General features: G+C 42.8%; 1 protein-coding gene across 3 annotated transcripts in view; it reads left to right on the forward strand.

Moving 5' to 3' along the window:
• The first annotated feature begins 6,218 nt into the window (after positions 1 to 6,218).
• LOC117899534 (sodium-coupled monocarboxylate transporter 1) overlaps positions 6,219 to 13,265 on the forward strand; it is a 33,899-nt gene continuing 26,852 nt past the window's right edge. For all 3 annotated transcript variants that reach the window (XM_034809603.1, XM_034809604.1, XM_034809606.1), the window contains exons 1-2: positions 6,219 to 6,380; positions 8,565 to 8,635. The gene's annotated coding sequence lies outside the window, so the exon portion shown is untranslated. The remainder of the gene's footprint in view (positions 6,381 to 8,564; positions 8,636 to 13,265) is intronic.

Consider the following 13,265-nt stretch of genomic DNA (forward strand, 5'->3'; position numbering starts at 1 on the left):
TGTTGATTAATTGGAAAAGTTGTGTTGCCGGTTCGGTTCAACGGGTAGGACTATGATGATGATGTTTCCCATTCCCATTCCCATTCCTATTCCTTATATTCCTTCCTGTTCCGCATTCTGTTTTACATGCCTGATTCTGTGGCTAGCATTGCCGCCCAAAACTAAGCAAATCCAAGGCCTGTGCAAAGTGAAATTCAAAGAAATGAAGGAATTTACTTACTACGAGTATTTGCCATTAGATAGATAGACCCAGCGACCATCTATACAAGTTCAAGAAGTTCTTGGGGCTTGTCTCCCAGAACCCAAAAGGATACCAATGACTGAAATGCTTAAATGAAATTATTTCATTATAAAATATAAAAGTAAATCCAAAAGAAATTGCAAGTAAACTTAACGTATTTCAATATTTAATCTTAAACCTAAACTTAAACTTTTTTGCTAAACTAGAAACAAATATTTATAACGAAAATATGATAAAATAAATAAGTAAAAATAAATATATGTATATGGAAGTTGAATTTTGAACTTAGACACAAGTGAAACTATTTAATTAGCATAATTCTCTAGTTACCAATAGTTATAGAACGTTTAATCATTCAACAGCATATGCATAGCAACAATTTTAACTCGTATTCCACCTAGTTGTGCGTAGATCATACCCAATATGAACAAAACACACGCAACAAAAATAACTCAAAATAGCTAAATTTAATGGAGAGTTGTGAGTAGATGATGAGTATATCAAAGCCAGCGGCAAATGAGAATCAAATAGAAAATTCTATAGATACATACGAACATAGTTAAATCAAAGTAAAACATGCCTAAGTAAGTACACTTGTAAATTGTTAAACATACGACATACATTTTAAGCGGAAGTCTTCCACTACAATTACGCTCACTCCATTTTGCGTTCTCAGCGCCCTCTCATTCAGACCGTTACTCCAGTTCTGTTCCGAGGCGGCAGGCTAATTAACTAATTGTATGTATAGCAAGCAGTTCAACAAATATTCAATAAGCGTGTTCTGTGTGTATTTCAAAAGGTTTCTTCCCATAGCAAAATAAAACATAAACTTGGAAAATGCTGCACAAATTCGCATGGTAGTAGTCTTCTTAGGTACATACATATGTAAGTTATGCTAAATAAACTGTAGTTAACAAAGGGTAAAATACACAAGATATATAAATATTTGTGTAAGTAATAAACTACGTTTAGAACATGCCATTGCAGCTGATGCTCGTTCGGTTATTTACATATATACATATTGTACTTGTTCCACATGGCTAACAACGAAGTAACATGGTGCTATGAGTTACGATTCTCCTCGGTTCATTTCCCACTACTTATTCAGGGTGGTCAAAACGTTAAAAACTGAGCCCCTTTTAACGTCTTGGTTGCGCCACATCACTACGTAGAAATTAAATATTTAAGCCTTGTAAATACCTATTAATTATGCCACGTTATGTTATACATAAATAATATTTATAAATATATATCTACAAATATCCATCTGTACGATGATATTATAACGATAAAAAACATGTAAATTGAGCAACCAGAAATTGCAAATTGAAGCCACCAAAGAATTGAATTTTCGCATGTAAGTCAAAACGGGAAAACTAACAAGTATTTAATTATACCAAAGCTAAGACTAAGTGTAAAGAAAACAGCAGACCCACCCACCCATCCGAGACCCCACAAATGTCCAGCAAGAACACATACATACGAGTACATACATACATAAGAACTCTTAGCATTTAGGCAATCATAAGTCATAGTTAAACTAAACAAAACTCAACTAAACAGCAGAAAAAACAGAAGCAGACTCGGAAATTAAAGGAAATTCCTCACAAAACGAATTGCAAACTTCTGAGAAAACCACAAACAACTAAAAACGCATTTAAAAACTTTTAAGTTTTGTTTATTCTGCCCAGTGCATACACCCCGACTAACACCCCAACTAACACACACCAGTTGAGTTTGAGCAAAACGTAACATTTACATACAAGTTGTTTTCCTAAGATCTTCTAGTTTAAGCGGAACTCGAGTTAGGCAGTATGATATACATACACAACTAAAGTAATAACTAAACTATTAGATAAGCAAATACATATGTCCACTAGAAAGGACAATAAAGATTTCATTGAAAATTATATACCATACGAAAACAATTACAAAAAACAAAACAAATACAAAAACAAAAACGTCAGACCGAAGAATATCCCGAGAGGCTTCAACTCAATCTCATCAAAAGATAAGAAAACGAAAAAGAGAAAACAAAACAAAACAGAACAAGATAGCCAAAGCTAACAAAACATAAGTAAATACTATGGAAAAACCTTTTAAAACTTACTCTCGTTAGGCGAATCAGCGAACCAGTGCGTAAACCCAACAAATAATAATAACTGAATAATTAAAACCGAAAGTATTCTTAAATTCTTTAAACTGCATTTGTGTCTTCCTTTCATTCCATTGCGGGCACAGTGGGCCACCCTGCTTTCCATTCTCGATTCAATGCCAAGGTGAATGCCAATGTCGGGGACAAGCAAAAATTCCAGCGGAGGGCGAATGTGTCACGAAAAAGAAGGAACGCAAAAAGACAAACAGACGTCGCAGTAATAAAGGCAAAAATTCCCAATAAATTCAGCAGAATTTCTGGGTGCATGTGAGTGTGTGGTGTGTGCTGGTTCTGGTGAGTGGAGTGTGCGGCGAGGGAGAAGGCGATGCGGCGTATTAAATGGCATTTTAATTTCCTGTATGCGCAGACGCCGCTCCACCATTTGTGCTCCTTTGCTTATTGATTTTGCCAGCAGGGCCGTGCAGCCTTGACTTTGCAGAGTTGTCAACGCAGCGAAAGTTGCTCAACATGTGAGTATTGCCTACTTTTGGGACGATCGATCAAAAGGCAATTTAGTCGAATGAATTAGTACACTTTTAGGCACAATATTTAATCAATGTAAATTACGCAAAGTAGAAATCGACTGGGATATTGGAACCGCTCATTTAAAACTGTTTTAGGAAAGATAGAAAATGAAATAAAGCAACGGCAACCACCAGAGACAAGTCTCAATCAAGCTATTACTCAACGCCGAGTGATTCCCAAAAGCTATTTGATTTGTCAAGATTAAAGGTACAATTTGGATAACCCTTGCTAGAGTTATTATTACTCTGCCAAGAATAATGTAAGTTCCCATCATGCTCTGTCAGCATCTACTGAGTCAATTCATTTTCATATCTCCCTTATAGCGAAAAATATTTGTATTTATTTTGCAGAATTAACATAAAGATAATATTTTAGTTTTACTGAACTTATTATTCGTAAGGATCAAGCATAAGGATAAGCAACCAAAAAAGGGCTAATGTTCCTTTTGTTATACACTTCCCCAACAATTGTTGATGTTCTAACTACCTAGATACAAACAAAATTAAGTCAATTAATTATTTCAATACATAATTTTTACATTCATGATACTGGACACTGTACAAAAAATATATATCCGCGTAATCAATTTTCGTCTATAATTTGCCTCTCACCTGCTCAGCTCACATTAGGCGGCCTTTTTTTCCGTTGAGCGCCATTAAATAATTAGAGCCAAACATGCGCTTTTAATGCCACCAGGCCGCAACAGTCTCATTAATCAGAGGCGACAGAGACAACAGTACATACACACATACATACATGTACATATGTATGTATATGTGTGTGACGTACTCACACAGCGAGCAGTTTAGCAGCCGAGCAAGCGAGCAGCATGCAAAGTTTGTCAAGTCAGTTTGTTTGCCGGTGTGCGAGTCGCGAGTCTGCGAGTCTGCCAGGTGCTAATTACACACGTGACGCCGGGCGACGAGCTGCAAAAACTGGGCTAGGTAAAAGTTGCATGCAACAAATAAGGAAGGAAGAGAGCTGCCTGACTGCTGAGTGAAGGCCGCGAAGAGAACCTGCGGGCCAAATCCAAATGCAAGGCAGTGTGTTAATTGTTTCAGTTGTTGCTGCTGCTGCTGTTGCTGTTGCTATTTCTGTTGTTGCTATTTCTACTGTGGCCCAAAGTTGTGCAACGTTTATCAACCAGGTCAGAGTACCCGAGTCGGAGGCGGGTTAAAAAATTATTAAAAGCGCCCGCGTATAATTGTCATGGAGAATAGAAGCCAAGAGGGGGGGAGAGAAAGAGAGCGCTGCAAGAGTTGTGCAAGTTTTAATTAGTTAATTTAACGCCTGGCGCCGCCAGTAGTCCCGTTGCATGCTGCGTATGAGTAATGAGACTCCTCACATACCCATGACAGCCATATGGGGTGTATTTATAAGCCAGCTTAAGCTCTGCTTACACCCATAGCAATGTGGGGGAAATTTCTTGAAGCTGTCAACATTTTGCCAACGTTTGAACTTTCGTCCCAAACGAGGACTGAGCCAAGGGGAGGCTAGAGAATTTTGCGGTCGGCTGTGCTAAGTAATTTCCCCTTGCGGATGCAACTAATTACTAAACATTTCGCATAAAATTCTCAACTTGACAGCCGCCTCTAACTGCCTCTAGCACCCCCCACAAGATAACTACTTGTAGGCTTCTCTCTGTGTGTGTGAGTGGGTGGCAAGCTTTTAGGGGATGTGTTTGTGTGTGTGTATGTGTGCCAGGATGTTTGGGTGGGGCATGTTATCAACAAATCTAACATGCGGCTTGTGCTAATTCACTCGCAGAACCAAGCCAACCGCCAAACAGTCGACCACCGCCCTGCTTAGCGGTCATAAAGTAAACGCCGAGGACCGGGGAGCCAACAGACATAAGTACAGAAGTGCGGAAAGTGTGGTAAGATAGCTGCGGAGAGAGGGAGCGGAAGGGATGATGAAGGGAGGGAGATGGGCAACACTTCCGCTGATGATGATTATGCGGACAACACCCACTCACACTTACGGCCTCAGAGCAGGCAAAGAGCAGACCAGCCAAGAAAACAGGAAAGAAATACGAAAGTGTTTGGCTTCCAAAACTGTAAATACTCTAACAAATTCTTTAAACCTGTGGCACTTAAATGATATATTTAAAGACATTATGCTATTGATTGAATACCTTTTCCATGCGCCCTTGCACATATCCATAATACTTTCATAAATGCCCTCCGAAAAGGTAGTAATAATCATAGAGCAACTGCAATTATTTAACACTATTTTGCATTTAATGCAGAAACTTTTGCATTACTTGCTGTCTCCCTCCCGTGACTGTCTCCGTCACTTTTGCTCTTTAGCTGCCCTGAAAACTGTTGCCGGAAGTTTGCGAAAGTTGCAAAGTCTGTGCCACATGCAATCCAGCCCAATGTCGACAACTTGAGCGACAAACGAAGCGATTAATAGCAACTATTTGTTGCTGCAGCTCCTTAAGCCTGCCCCGCACACAAACACACACGGACAAAGATGTGCGGAGTGGCATGATGCATCATAGCCTGTTGCCTGTTGCTGAGGGTTAATTACCGCCATGAGTGGCTCTGAGATGTGAGTCAGTTACTGGGCCACTTTTGCACAGGGCCCGCTGGAAATTCCCGGCTCTCAAGTTACATTTTGTTGCCTTGCACATGCCCTGCACTTGACTCTCCACAAGTAATTAGGCAAAGGGCGGCCGACAATTGCTTTGTTGTGTGTTTATCTGGCATGTGTTAATTATATCGCGTTTCGTTGCCAGCTTTTCTTGGCGGTTTTGTGCGAGTTTTATTGAACATTTTCGTTCCGCTGCGAGAGCTGGGGGCAAATGCACTCTGGGGCAGAATCAACGGGTGGCGGCCAGTGGATCGGACCGCACTGGATCTGTGAGGCTGTAAGTATGTAGGCCCGAAAATCAAGAAACCGGCTCTGTGTGGCCGAAGCCGAAGTGCGTAAACAAACCTATAATACGATATTTGCCTTTGCGGGCCAAGAGATGTGCGCTCCGCTCATTTATTGTACAACCAACGCGGTGCGGTGCGATGCGATGAGATGCGATGCCCGGTTCCGATGCCCGACTCAGTGATGGGGACTTCGACTGAGCTGCCAGCGTCTACGACTACGTCCACGTCTCAGTCACAGTCACAGCCTCAGTCTCGGTCTCCGTCAGCGTCGGCGGCACACGAACCTTCCCCGAGGTAGACGTAGACGTAGACGCAGCGGCTGCGGCGAACAAGATCGGGCCAAACAGAAACATGCATACATACATGTGTACGTACATGTACGTATATATGCCGCCCAAGAGGCAGCCGCAGCTGGCGATGAAAACAAACCCGTCGTGGCGCTCGCAGACACAAGACGCAGTTCCCCAATCGATCCGCGCAAGAGTGAAAATTTCAGTCCACCAAAAATCCTTAACGCTAAACTGAAACGCTAAAACGGAAGCAGACCCAAAGTACAACCGAATCACACACACGAAATGTAATTGAAGTTATTATTTGCTGTTCATCTCGAGCCAAACGCCATTAGCGTGCCATAAAATACATTATTATCCCTATAATTCCGCAACAACAAAAAAACGAAATATAAAAAGAAAATAACGCAAATAAAGTGGGTGATAAACCGCAAAATGATTGAACAAGTTCGGCATTATCAGAGCTTTGTAATCACGCGATCTATCCGCCTGAAAGTTCAATCGTATTGAGCAATTTACATAACCCCTTTGGGGGCCCTTCACAAGGTATTCTTGGGTCACTCGGGCGGACGTGACAGAAATGACTGATAACGAAGGTCGCGTGCGCCCCACACCTCCACCCGCACCCATTACAAATGTGGAAAATTTGGTTTCGTAAAATTGTGCGACCGTACTCACAAAATTGGGTGGAAATTTTCCAAAAAACCCCCACCCGTTCCACCGTCTATTTGTAATGGAGTCCCAAAAAAAATCGACAGTTTCGATCTGTTGTGGCTGGTGGTTTTTTTTTGTCATTCTCTGATTTTGATAAATTAATTCAAAATGCTAAATGTTTACGAACTTTTCACATGGCCAGCCATAAATTCTTTCTGGGCCTCATTAGCAATGCAAACGAGTTTCCAAAAATATTTATTCCAAGCGACTTGTAGTCAAACTTTTCAAATATGTCACATAAAGCACGGCTCGTAAATAGTTAACCGAAAAAGAAACAGAACAGGTTTCCAAAAGGCTCACGCTCAACAATTAAATATAGATTGGCTCTGGATATGCATACCTGTATGTAAATCCCTCATAATCGCTGCCCAGATCTGCCCAAGTTTTTCCGGTCTTTACATGCCGTTGCCATTCAGGTGGCATACGTTTTGCTCTGTTCGTGCCTGCACATCTGTTTCATCCCGATGTGCACAACAAAATAATGTAGATACAATACACATATGGAAAATTATTAACAAATAACAATGGGCTGTGGCAGTGGCTGAGGGAGAGAGTGGTATCGGCCCTAGCCGGCTGCAATTACGGCTGGTTACCTGGCCCCCAGTGCTGTGTCACAGCTTCCGCAAATTATTTTAGTCGCTCATAGTCGCCGCTGCTCTCTCTCTCTTTATCTGTTGCTTACCCCCCCACACAATCGCATCAGCATCGGAATCGGCATCGGCATCGCCAGTATTTTCATTTTCAGCCCAGCAGCAGAAAGAGTGAAAATTAATTAGTGCCGTTATAAATAAAGCATAAGCATTCGGAAAGCAAATCATTTGACATTCAGACGCGCCTCAGCCACGGGACAGACAAGTGCGCGAAAGAGTGACGAATACCACCCAAAAAAAAACAAAAACACACACAAAAAACAAAAACAACAAAAACCATACGTACGTAGTAAAAAGAAACAACTGAAAAACAGAAACAAAATATAAAAAAACAGAAAGCGTAAACCGGAATCAAAACAAAAAGTAAAATAAATAAAAAGTAAACCGTGTGTGTAGCCGGTCAAATACTCGAATCATTCGCTAGTCACGTGATCCCCTGATAATCAGTTTCTAATTTTAACTGCCCGAGCTAGTGGGGGGAGGAACATATATCTAATATATTCTATCTCTGCACCCAGAAATAAAAGACAGACTACACGCTCTTTGAACCCTTGCCTAACAAGCAGCCCGCAAGGAGAACAAGTTTTTGGAAGCTGGGGGTCGCAAAAGTCGCATCTTTAGTTCCTCGTGCAGTTCCGTTCTTCAAGTTTCCCTCGATATGGACTGTCATTTCTTATACAACTAACATATGTAGATATGTATGTCTGCAGTCATTGTTCCTTGTTCTCTTTGGGGACTTTGTTTATCGCTGAATGCATTTCGACAAAGGCGGCCAGGGGGGGTGGGAATGTCGATGCGGTCTGGGGACCACAGAGTCGCGTGTGGGGGCCAATGCCACAAGAATTAAATGCTCTGAAAGAGAAAACTGGCAGATAGCCAGCGAAGAAACAAAACAGACAAGCACAAGCACAAATAAATAAAGAATTTAAATTGTAACATTGCCGAAATGATCACGCGTATAATACGTTTAAGGATGATTATTCCGGCTGGGAGAAACCTGCAGAGTGTGGCGTATTTTTGGCCTGCACAAAGTGCTAAAAATATTTGTTTCGGTGTGCTAATCAAACAATCAAACTTCTTTTTTTTCTCCACCGCTTATCCATGAAGATACAACGAGACGTAACGGAATTCACGCTAATCCACCCCAGTGACACTTTCCCATTGGAGATTGATTAAAGGTAAGTGCTAATTGGAGCTTCGCATAAAAATGCTGTGAATCAGGTGAAGTGAATCACTTTTCCGGGGCAACAGGGTGGCCATCTCCTATTGTGGATACAACTATTTATCAGCCATGAGACATCTAATGGTGATGGGGAAGCTGTTGGATGGGTTCAGGGGTGTGGCTGGGTGCTAAACATGCAAACCCCCTTTGGCAACACTTTTTGCCGACGCGTTTGTCATGCAATTTTAATCGCAATTGCATTTTTAATTTTCCTCTTCCACCTGACTATCTCTTAGTCTCTCTCTCTCTCTATTTCTCGCTATCCTCTTGGAAAAGAAATATGTGCGCGGCAGAGGAAAAAAGGAAAAATAAAAGCAAATAAATATTAAATGCAATACACTCAATACCCAGACGGACAGACAGACAGACAGACAGACAACGGGCAGCAAACTGGCAAGCAAACTGAACTGACAGTCGGTAAAAAACAAGGAACGGGGCAGAAGGCCGATGGGGGAGGATGGCAAAGCCATGGGGAGCAACGGAGGAGAAGAACGAACCAACAAACGCCTGGCGGGTTACTAACACATTGGCATACAGGGAATGCGAGACGCGACAGGATGCGAGCTGGCGAGCGAGAGAGCTATGCGTCCCATTTGCATAAATCTACATTTTAACTATTTTTTTGCATACCCAGTACACGCTCGAGCATCTCGAGGGTATACACTGCACTCGCCAGTAGGTCTCATTCTTGGTTGCAGAAAGTTCTTTATCTTCGGATCTAAAGACATATGAAAAAATATATTTAAATGTTCCTTTTCCTATTCCTCTTCCTATGAAATACTTTCCCGTCAAATAGCAGCTCAAAATCGTATGACTTTTGCAATCTGTTCTACTCTGGAAGGTATCCCATAATCGTAATCTCCGGCTCAAGTCTTCGTACTGCTTCTTCTCTTTTTTCATCTTCCTCAATTCTCTCTTTCTGTTGCTGCTTTTTATGCGCTGCCAAAGACGCCGTAGACCCAGAGAAAGATGCGGAAAAGGCAATACAGAGAGAGAGAGAGAGAGACCAGAGAGGACTCGAGACTAGGGTAACTTGATAAATATTCGCGCAATGGTGGCGTGAAATATGCAACGATATTTCTTGTGCAACTACCACCACTGCCACGGCAACGGCAACGGCAACAACATCCACAACTGTCAACCGAGTGTCCGAGGATTGGTGTTTGAGTTCGAAGTGGAATTGGTATTGGAACCGAAATTGGTTTTTATTTTAGTCGCTCCCTTCCCCTCAATTGAAAAGCTCACATGTCAGAATTTGTGACAAACATTGACTAATTATACATGAACCCGCATCTGACACATTGTCAAACTGGCATTAACATTTTCGCCCCAATCTGACAGACCAACCAACAATACACCACGCAAAGTGGAAACCACACCGACCACAACCTGCGACCGCATGGCATGCCAAATAATGAAGTCAAATCCTCTATGCACACACTCGTTATTCATGAATATTTTATCGGGCCGAGAGCCTTGTTGATGGCTATTTAATGCTGATACACGCATTTTTTATTAATATTTTTTTTATTGATACATTCCTGTTGACATCCGACAAGCAATGAATGAAAGTCGCTCTGCGGCATCCACGTCCCAACTCAGCCCCTCGATCTGTCAGCAATTGTGCAGAACAGTCATGTTTCCGAATAGAATAATTTTACAAAGTAGACGATTATCAAGACAACAATAGGAGCAGATTCAAGCTCGTGCCACCACATCGCGTGACAGTACCGGAGGAGTGGCGCTAATATGAAATTGTTGAAATATTATTCAAGTATTTCGCACACGCTAAAGAGCAGCCAACTCCTCGGCATTTAAAGTGCTTCCCCTTAAATCTTTAAGATTTCCTTAAGATATCATTTTTAAGTACACTAAACTAATGAGGGTAAATGTATCTGTGTGTCTGTGCGAGGAAAAACACTTCCCATCCAAAGTCCAACTAAATCCTAAAAGCTGTTATCCACTAGGAAAGCAAAAACAAGCCGATTGCTCCACCACGTGACTGAACGGATACCGGTTACCACTGCACTGCACTCACTTCAGTCGCACAATCTATTCGTAGTCGCAGCATTAAATGATTTCCAGTCTGAAAATAGCATTTCCATTTGCGTGGCAAGTCATGTGACTTTTCTTCAGAGTCATGCGACTCGACCGACCATTGGGGCATAAGTTTTTAGTTACCACACAACAAACAAATCAACAGGTTCTCTGAAGGCACTGCCAAAAGCATTCCCCAAACTGACTCGCAGATCAAGAACAATCAGTGCTCTGCGGTTGGTATTGTGTTAAGGTTTGCAGATCAATATTTACATTGAGTACAGCTGACATTGACACCTTGCGAGCGGCCTGGATATGGGCGATCATCTGTTTGCTCGGTGCAAAAGTGCAGTAGGCAAGCACTTGAGCACACTTAAGCCCCAAAAATGTGACTCATTCGAGACGAGGGATTTGTTTGCTCTGCTGATGGCTGCGACGGCTGACTGTCAGTGTGAGTGGGGCAGCTTTATTTAATTATTATATCATGGCCTCTGCTTAAAGTGAGTCGTAACTTCTGGAGCTGGAGCTGTGGGGCTGGGTCTGCTGATGCCGGAGCTGATTAATTGGCATCATGTGATGCGGGTTTACTATTTTTAAATTGAATTTGGCCGAAAAGCCGTAAGCCATAAGAGGTGTTATAAAAATGCAAAAACTTGTTCCGAGCGCGCGAAAGTCTCCACGACCGATGCTCAATGCTACCCAGTTTTGGATAATCAATACAAATCGATGGAAGAAATTCGCAGACATTTCACAAAAGTTGAATGACTTGTCAAGAGTTCGGTTACCTTTGGGCTGACTGCCTGCCCAACTGATGATTGCATATGACCCAAATTGGTTTTAAGTCGATTAAAAGGAGCACACAAATAGCGGCACAGCCGTACTTACAGCCAGGCATGCAATCGAATCACAATCGAATTGCCATCGAACAAACAACGAAACGAGCAGCAGGAGCGGCAGCAACAGCAGCAGCAGCAGCAGGAACAGCAGCTTGCATGTTGCATGAGGCATTTATCAATGAAATTCAATAAAAAAATATATTTTGCATGGGCTTCCCCCTACCGTTCTGGAGAAATGGGAAAGGGAAGGCGCATTGAACCGGCACACGGCTCTCGGCTCGCGGCACTCGGCAGACGGGACAAAGGACGTCCTCGAAGGCGAATGCAACTTCTTACCTGTTCCATTTCATTTGTCTGGCTGCAGCAATCTGTGAGAATGTCTCGAAACGCGATTTAAAAAAGTCTCACTCCCAGCTCCACTCCCGTAACTTGACCTGCAGCAAGTTCTGCAGCAAGTCATTCCCCCACTCCGAACCAATCCAAGCCAAACCGAACAGCCAGCCATTCAGACAGCCGTGATAAATGTGACAACAACAGGCCAATTGGCGGCATCCAGCTGGGCATCGCACACAACCCATTCCATTCCATTTCATTCCATTCCATTCCAGTTGTGTGAATGCGCGAGTGAGCAACCAAACCCAAATCCCTCCCCATTCCCTGGCTTGTCATTTCAATTCCATTTGGCCAAAGTTGAGATCCAGTCTGGTTCTGCTTAAGTGCAAGCCCAATTCCCGCTCCAGTCCGAACCATCTTCCACACTATTAACGACCAGAGTCAGAGTCGCAGACAGAGCCAGAAAGTCGTGGCTGTTGGGACCGCTTCTCGTATTTCAACTTCTGCCTAATTGTTGTTGGCATGGCGACGCTTTCTGAATATTTTTGCCGGCTAATGCGCTCCAGCTGCGATTATTCCGAGTCGAAACGCAGAGGTCTATGTACATACATATGTACATACGTGCATGAAATCGTGGCGATCTTGCTCTCTAATCATAAAGTGTGGCACTGTTTGCATTTTAATTGCTGGTCGATGCGAGTTAGTTGCATTGCCATTCCATTTGTAGATTGATTTGGTGATTGATACTCATGATGGATGGCCGAGCTGAATCCGGATCCTTTGCAAGGCCGAGTGTGCATATTGAATATGAAATTGCACAAACTTTTGGCACCATTTCGTTAGCTCTGATTGCCTCAATCAGAGGATGGCACATACAGAACCCCAGAGCAACGCAAAAGAAAAACGAGGGAAAATCCATAACAAAGTAATCAATGAAAGTTGGATGGGGCGAGTGGGAATAGTGCTTCAAACGGAAGCCAGCAACAACAGTTGCTTGTGGCTTTCCCCTTTCTGTACTGGGTTCTGGCCAACACGCCAAGCAGACATCTAACCAAGCAAGCAGTCTTGGCCTGGATGGGCCAAGCCAAATCAAACGGGTAGCCCCGGCCACTCCCTTGGAACACAATCCTGCCCCGACATTCGAGCTTCCTTTTCAGCAGCTCAACTCAGCTCTCCCCTTCTTCAGCTGCACTTTACCAACAACAACAACAGCCACTGTGAAGTGGCAGTGTTGCTGATAGTTTTGTGGCAAAGTTTGCTGGCCCCGAGAACCTCCTCCTCCTCTGGTTATCAGACATACATTTGCTGTGCTCTATTTGACTGGGTCCATGATTGCTGCTCTGCCGCTGGCAACTGATCGAATTGCTTGCCACATGCAAC

The sequence above is a fragment of the Drosophila subobscura genome, chromosome O, assembly GCF_008121235.1.
Source record: "Drosophila subobscura isolate 14011-0131.10 chromosome O, UCBerk_Dsub_1.0, whole genome shotgun sequence".
NCBI lineage: Eukaryota > Metazoa > Arthropoda > Insecta > Diptera > Drosophilidae > Drosophila > Drosophila subobscura.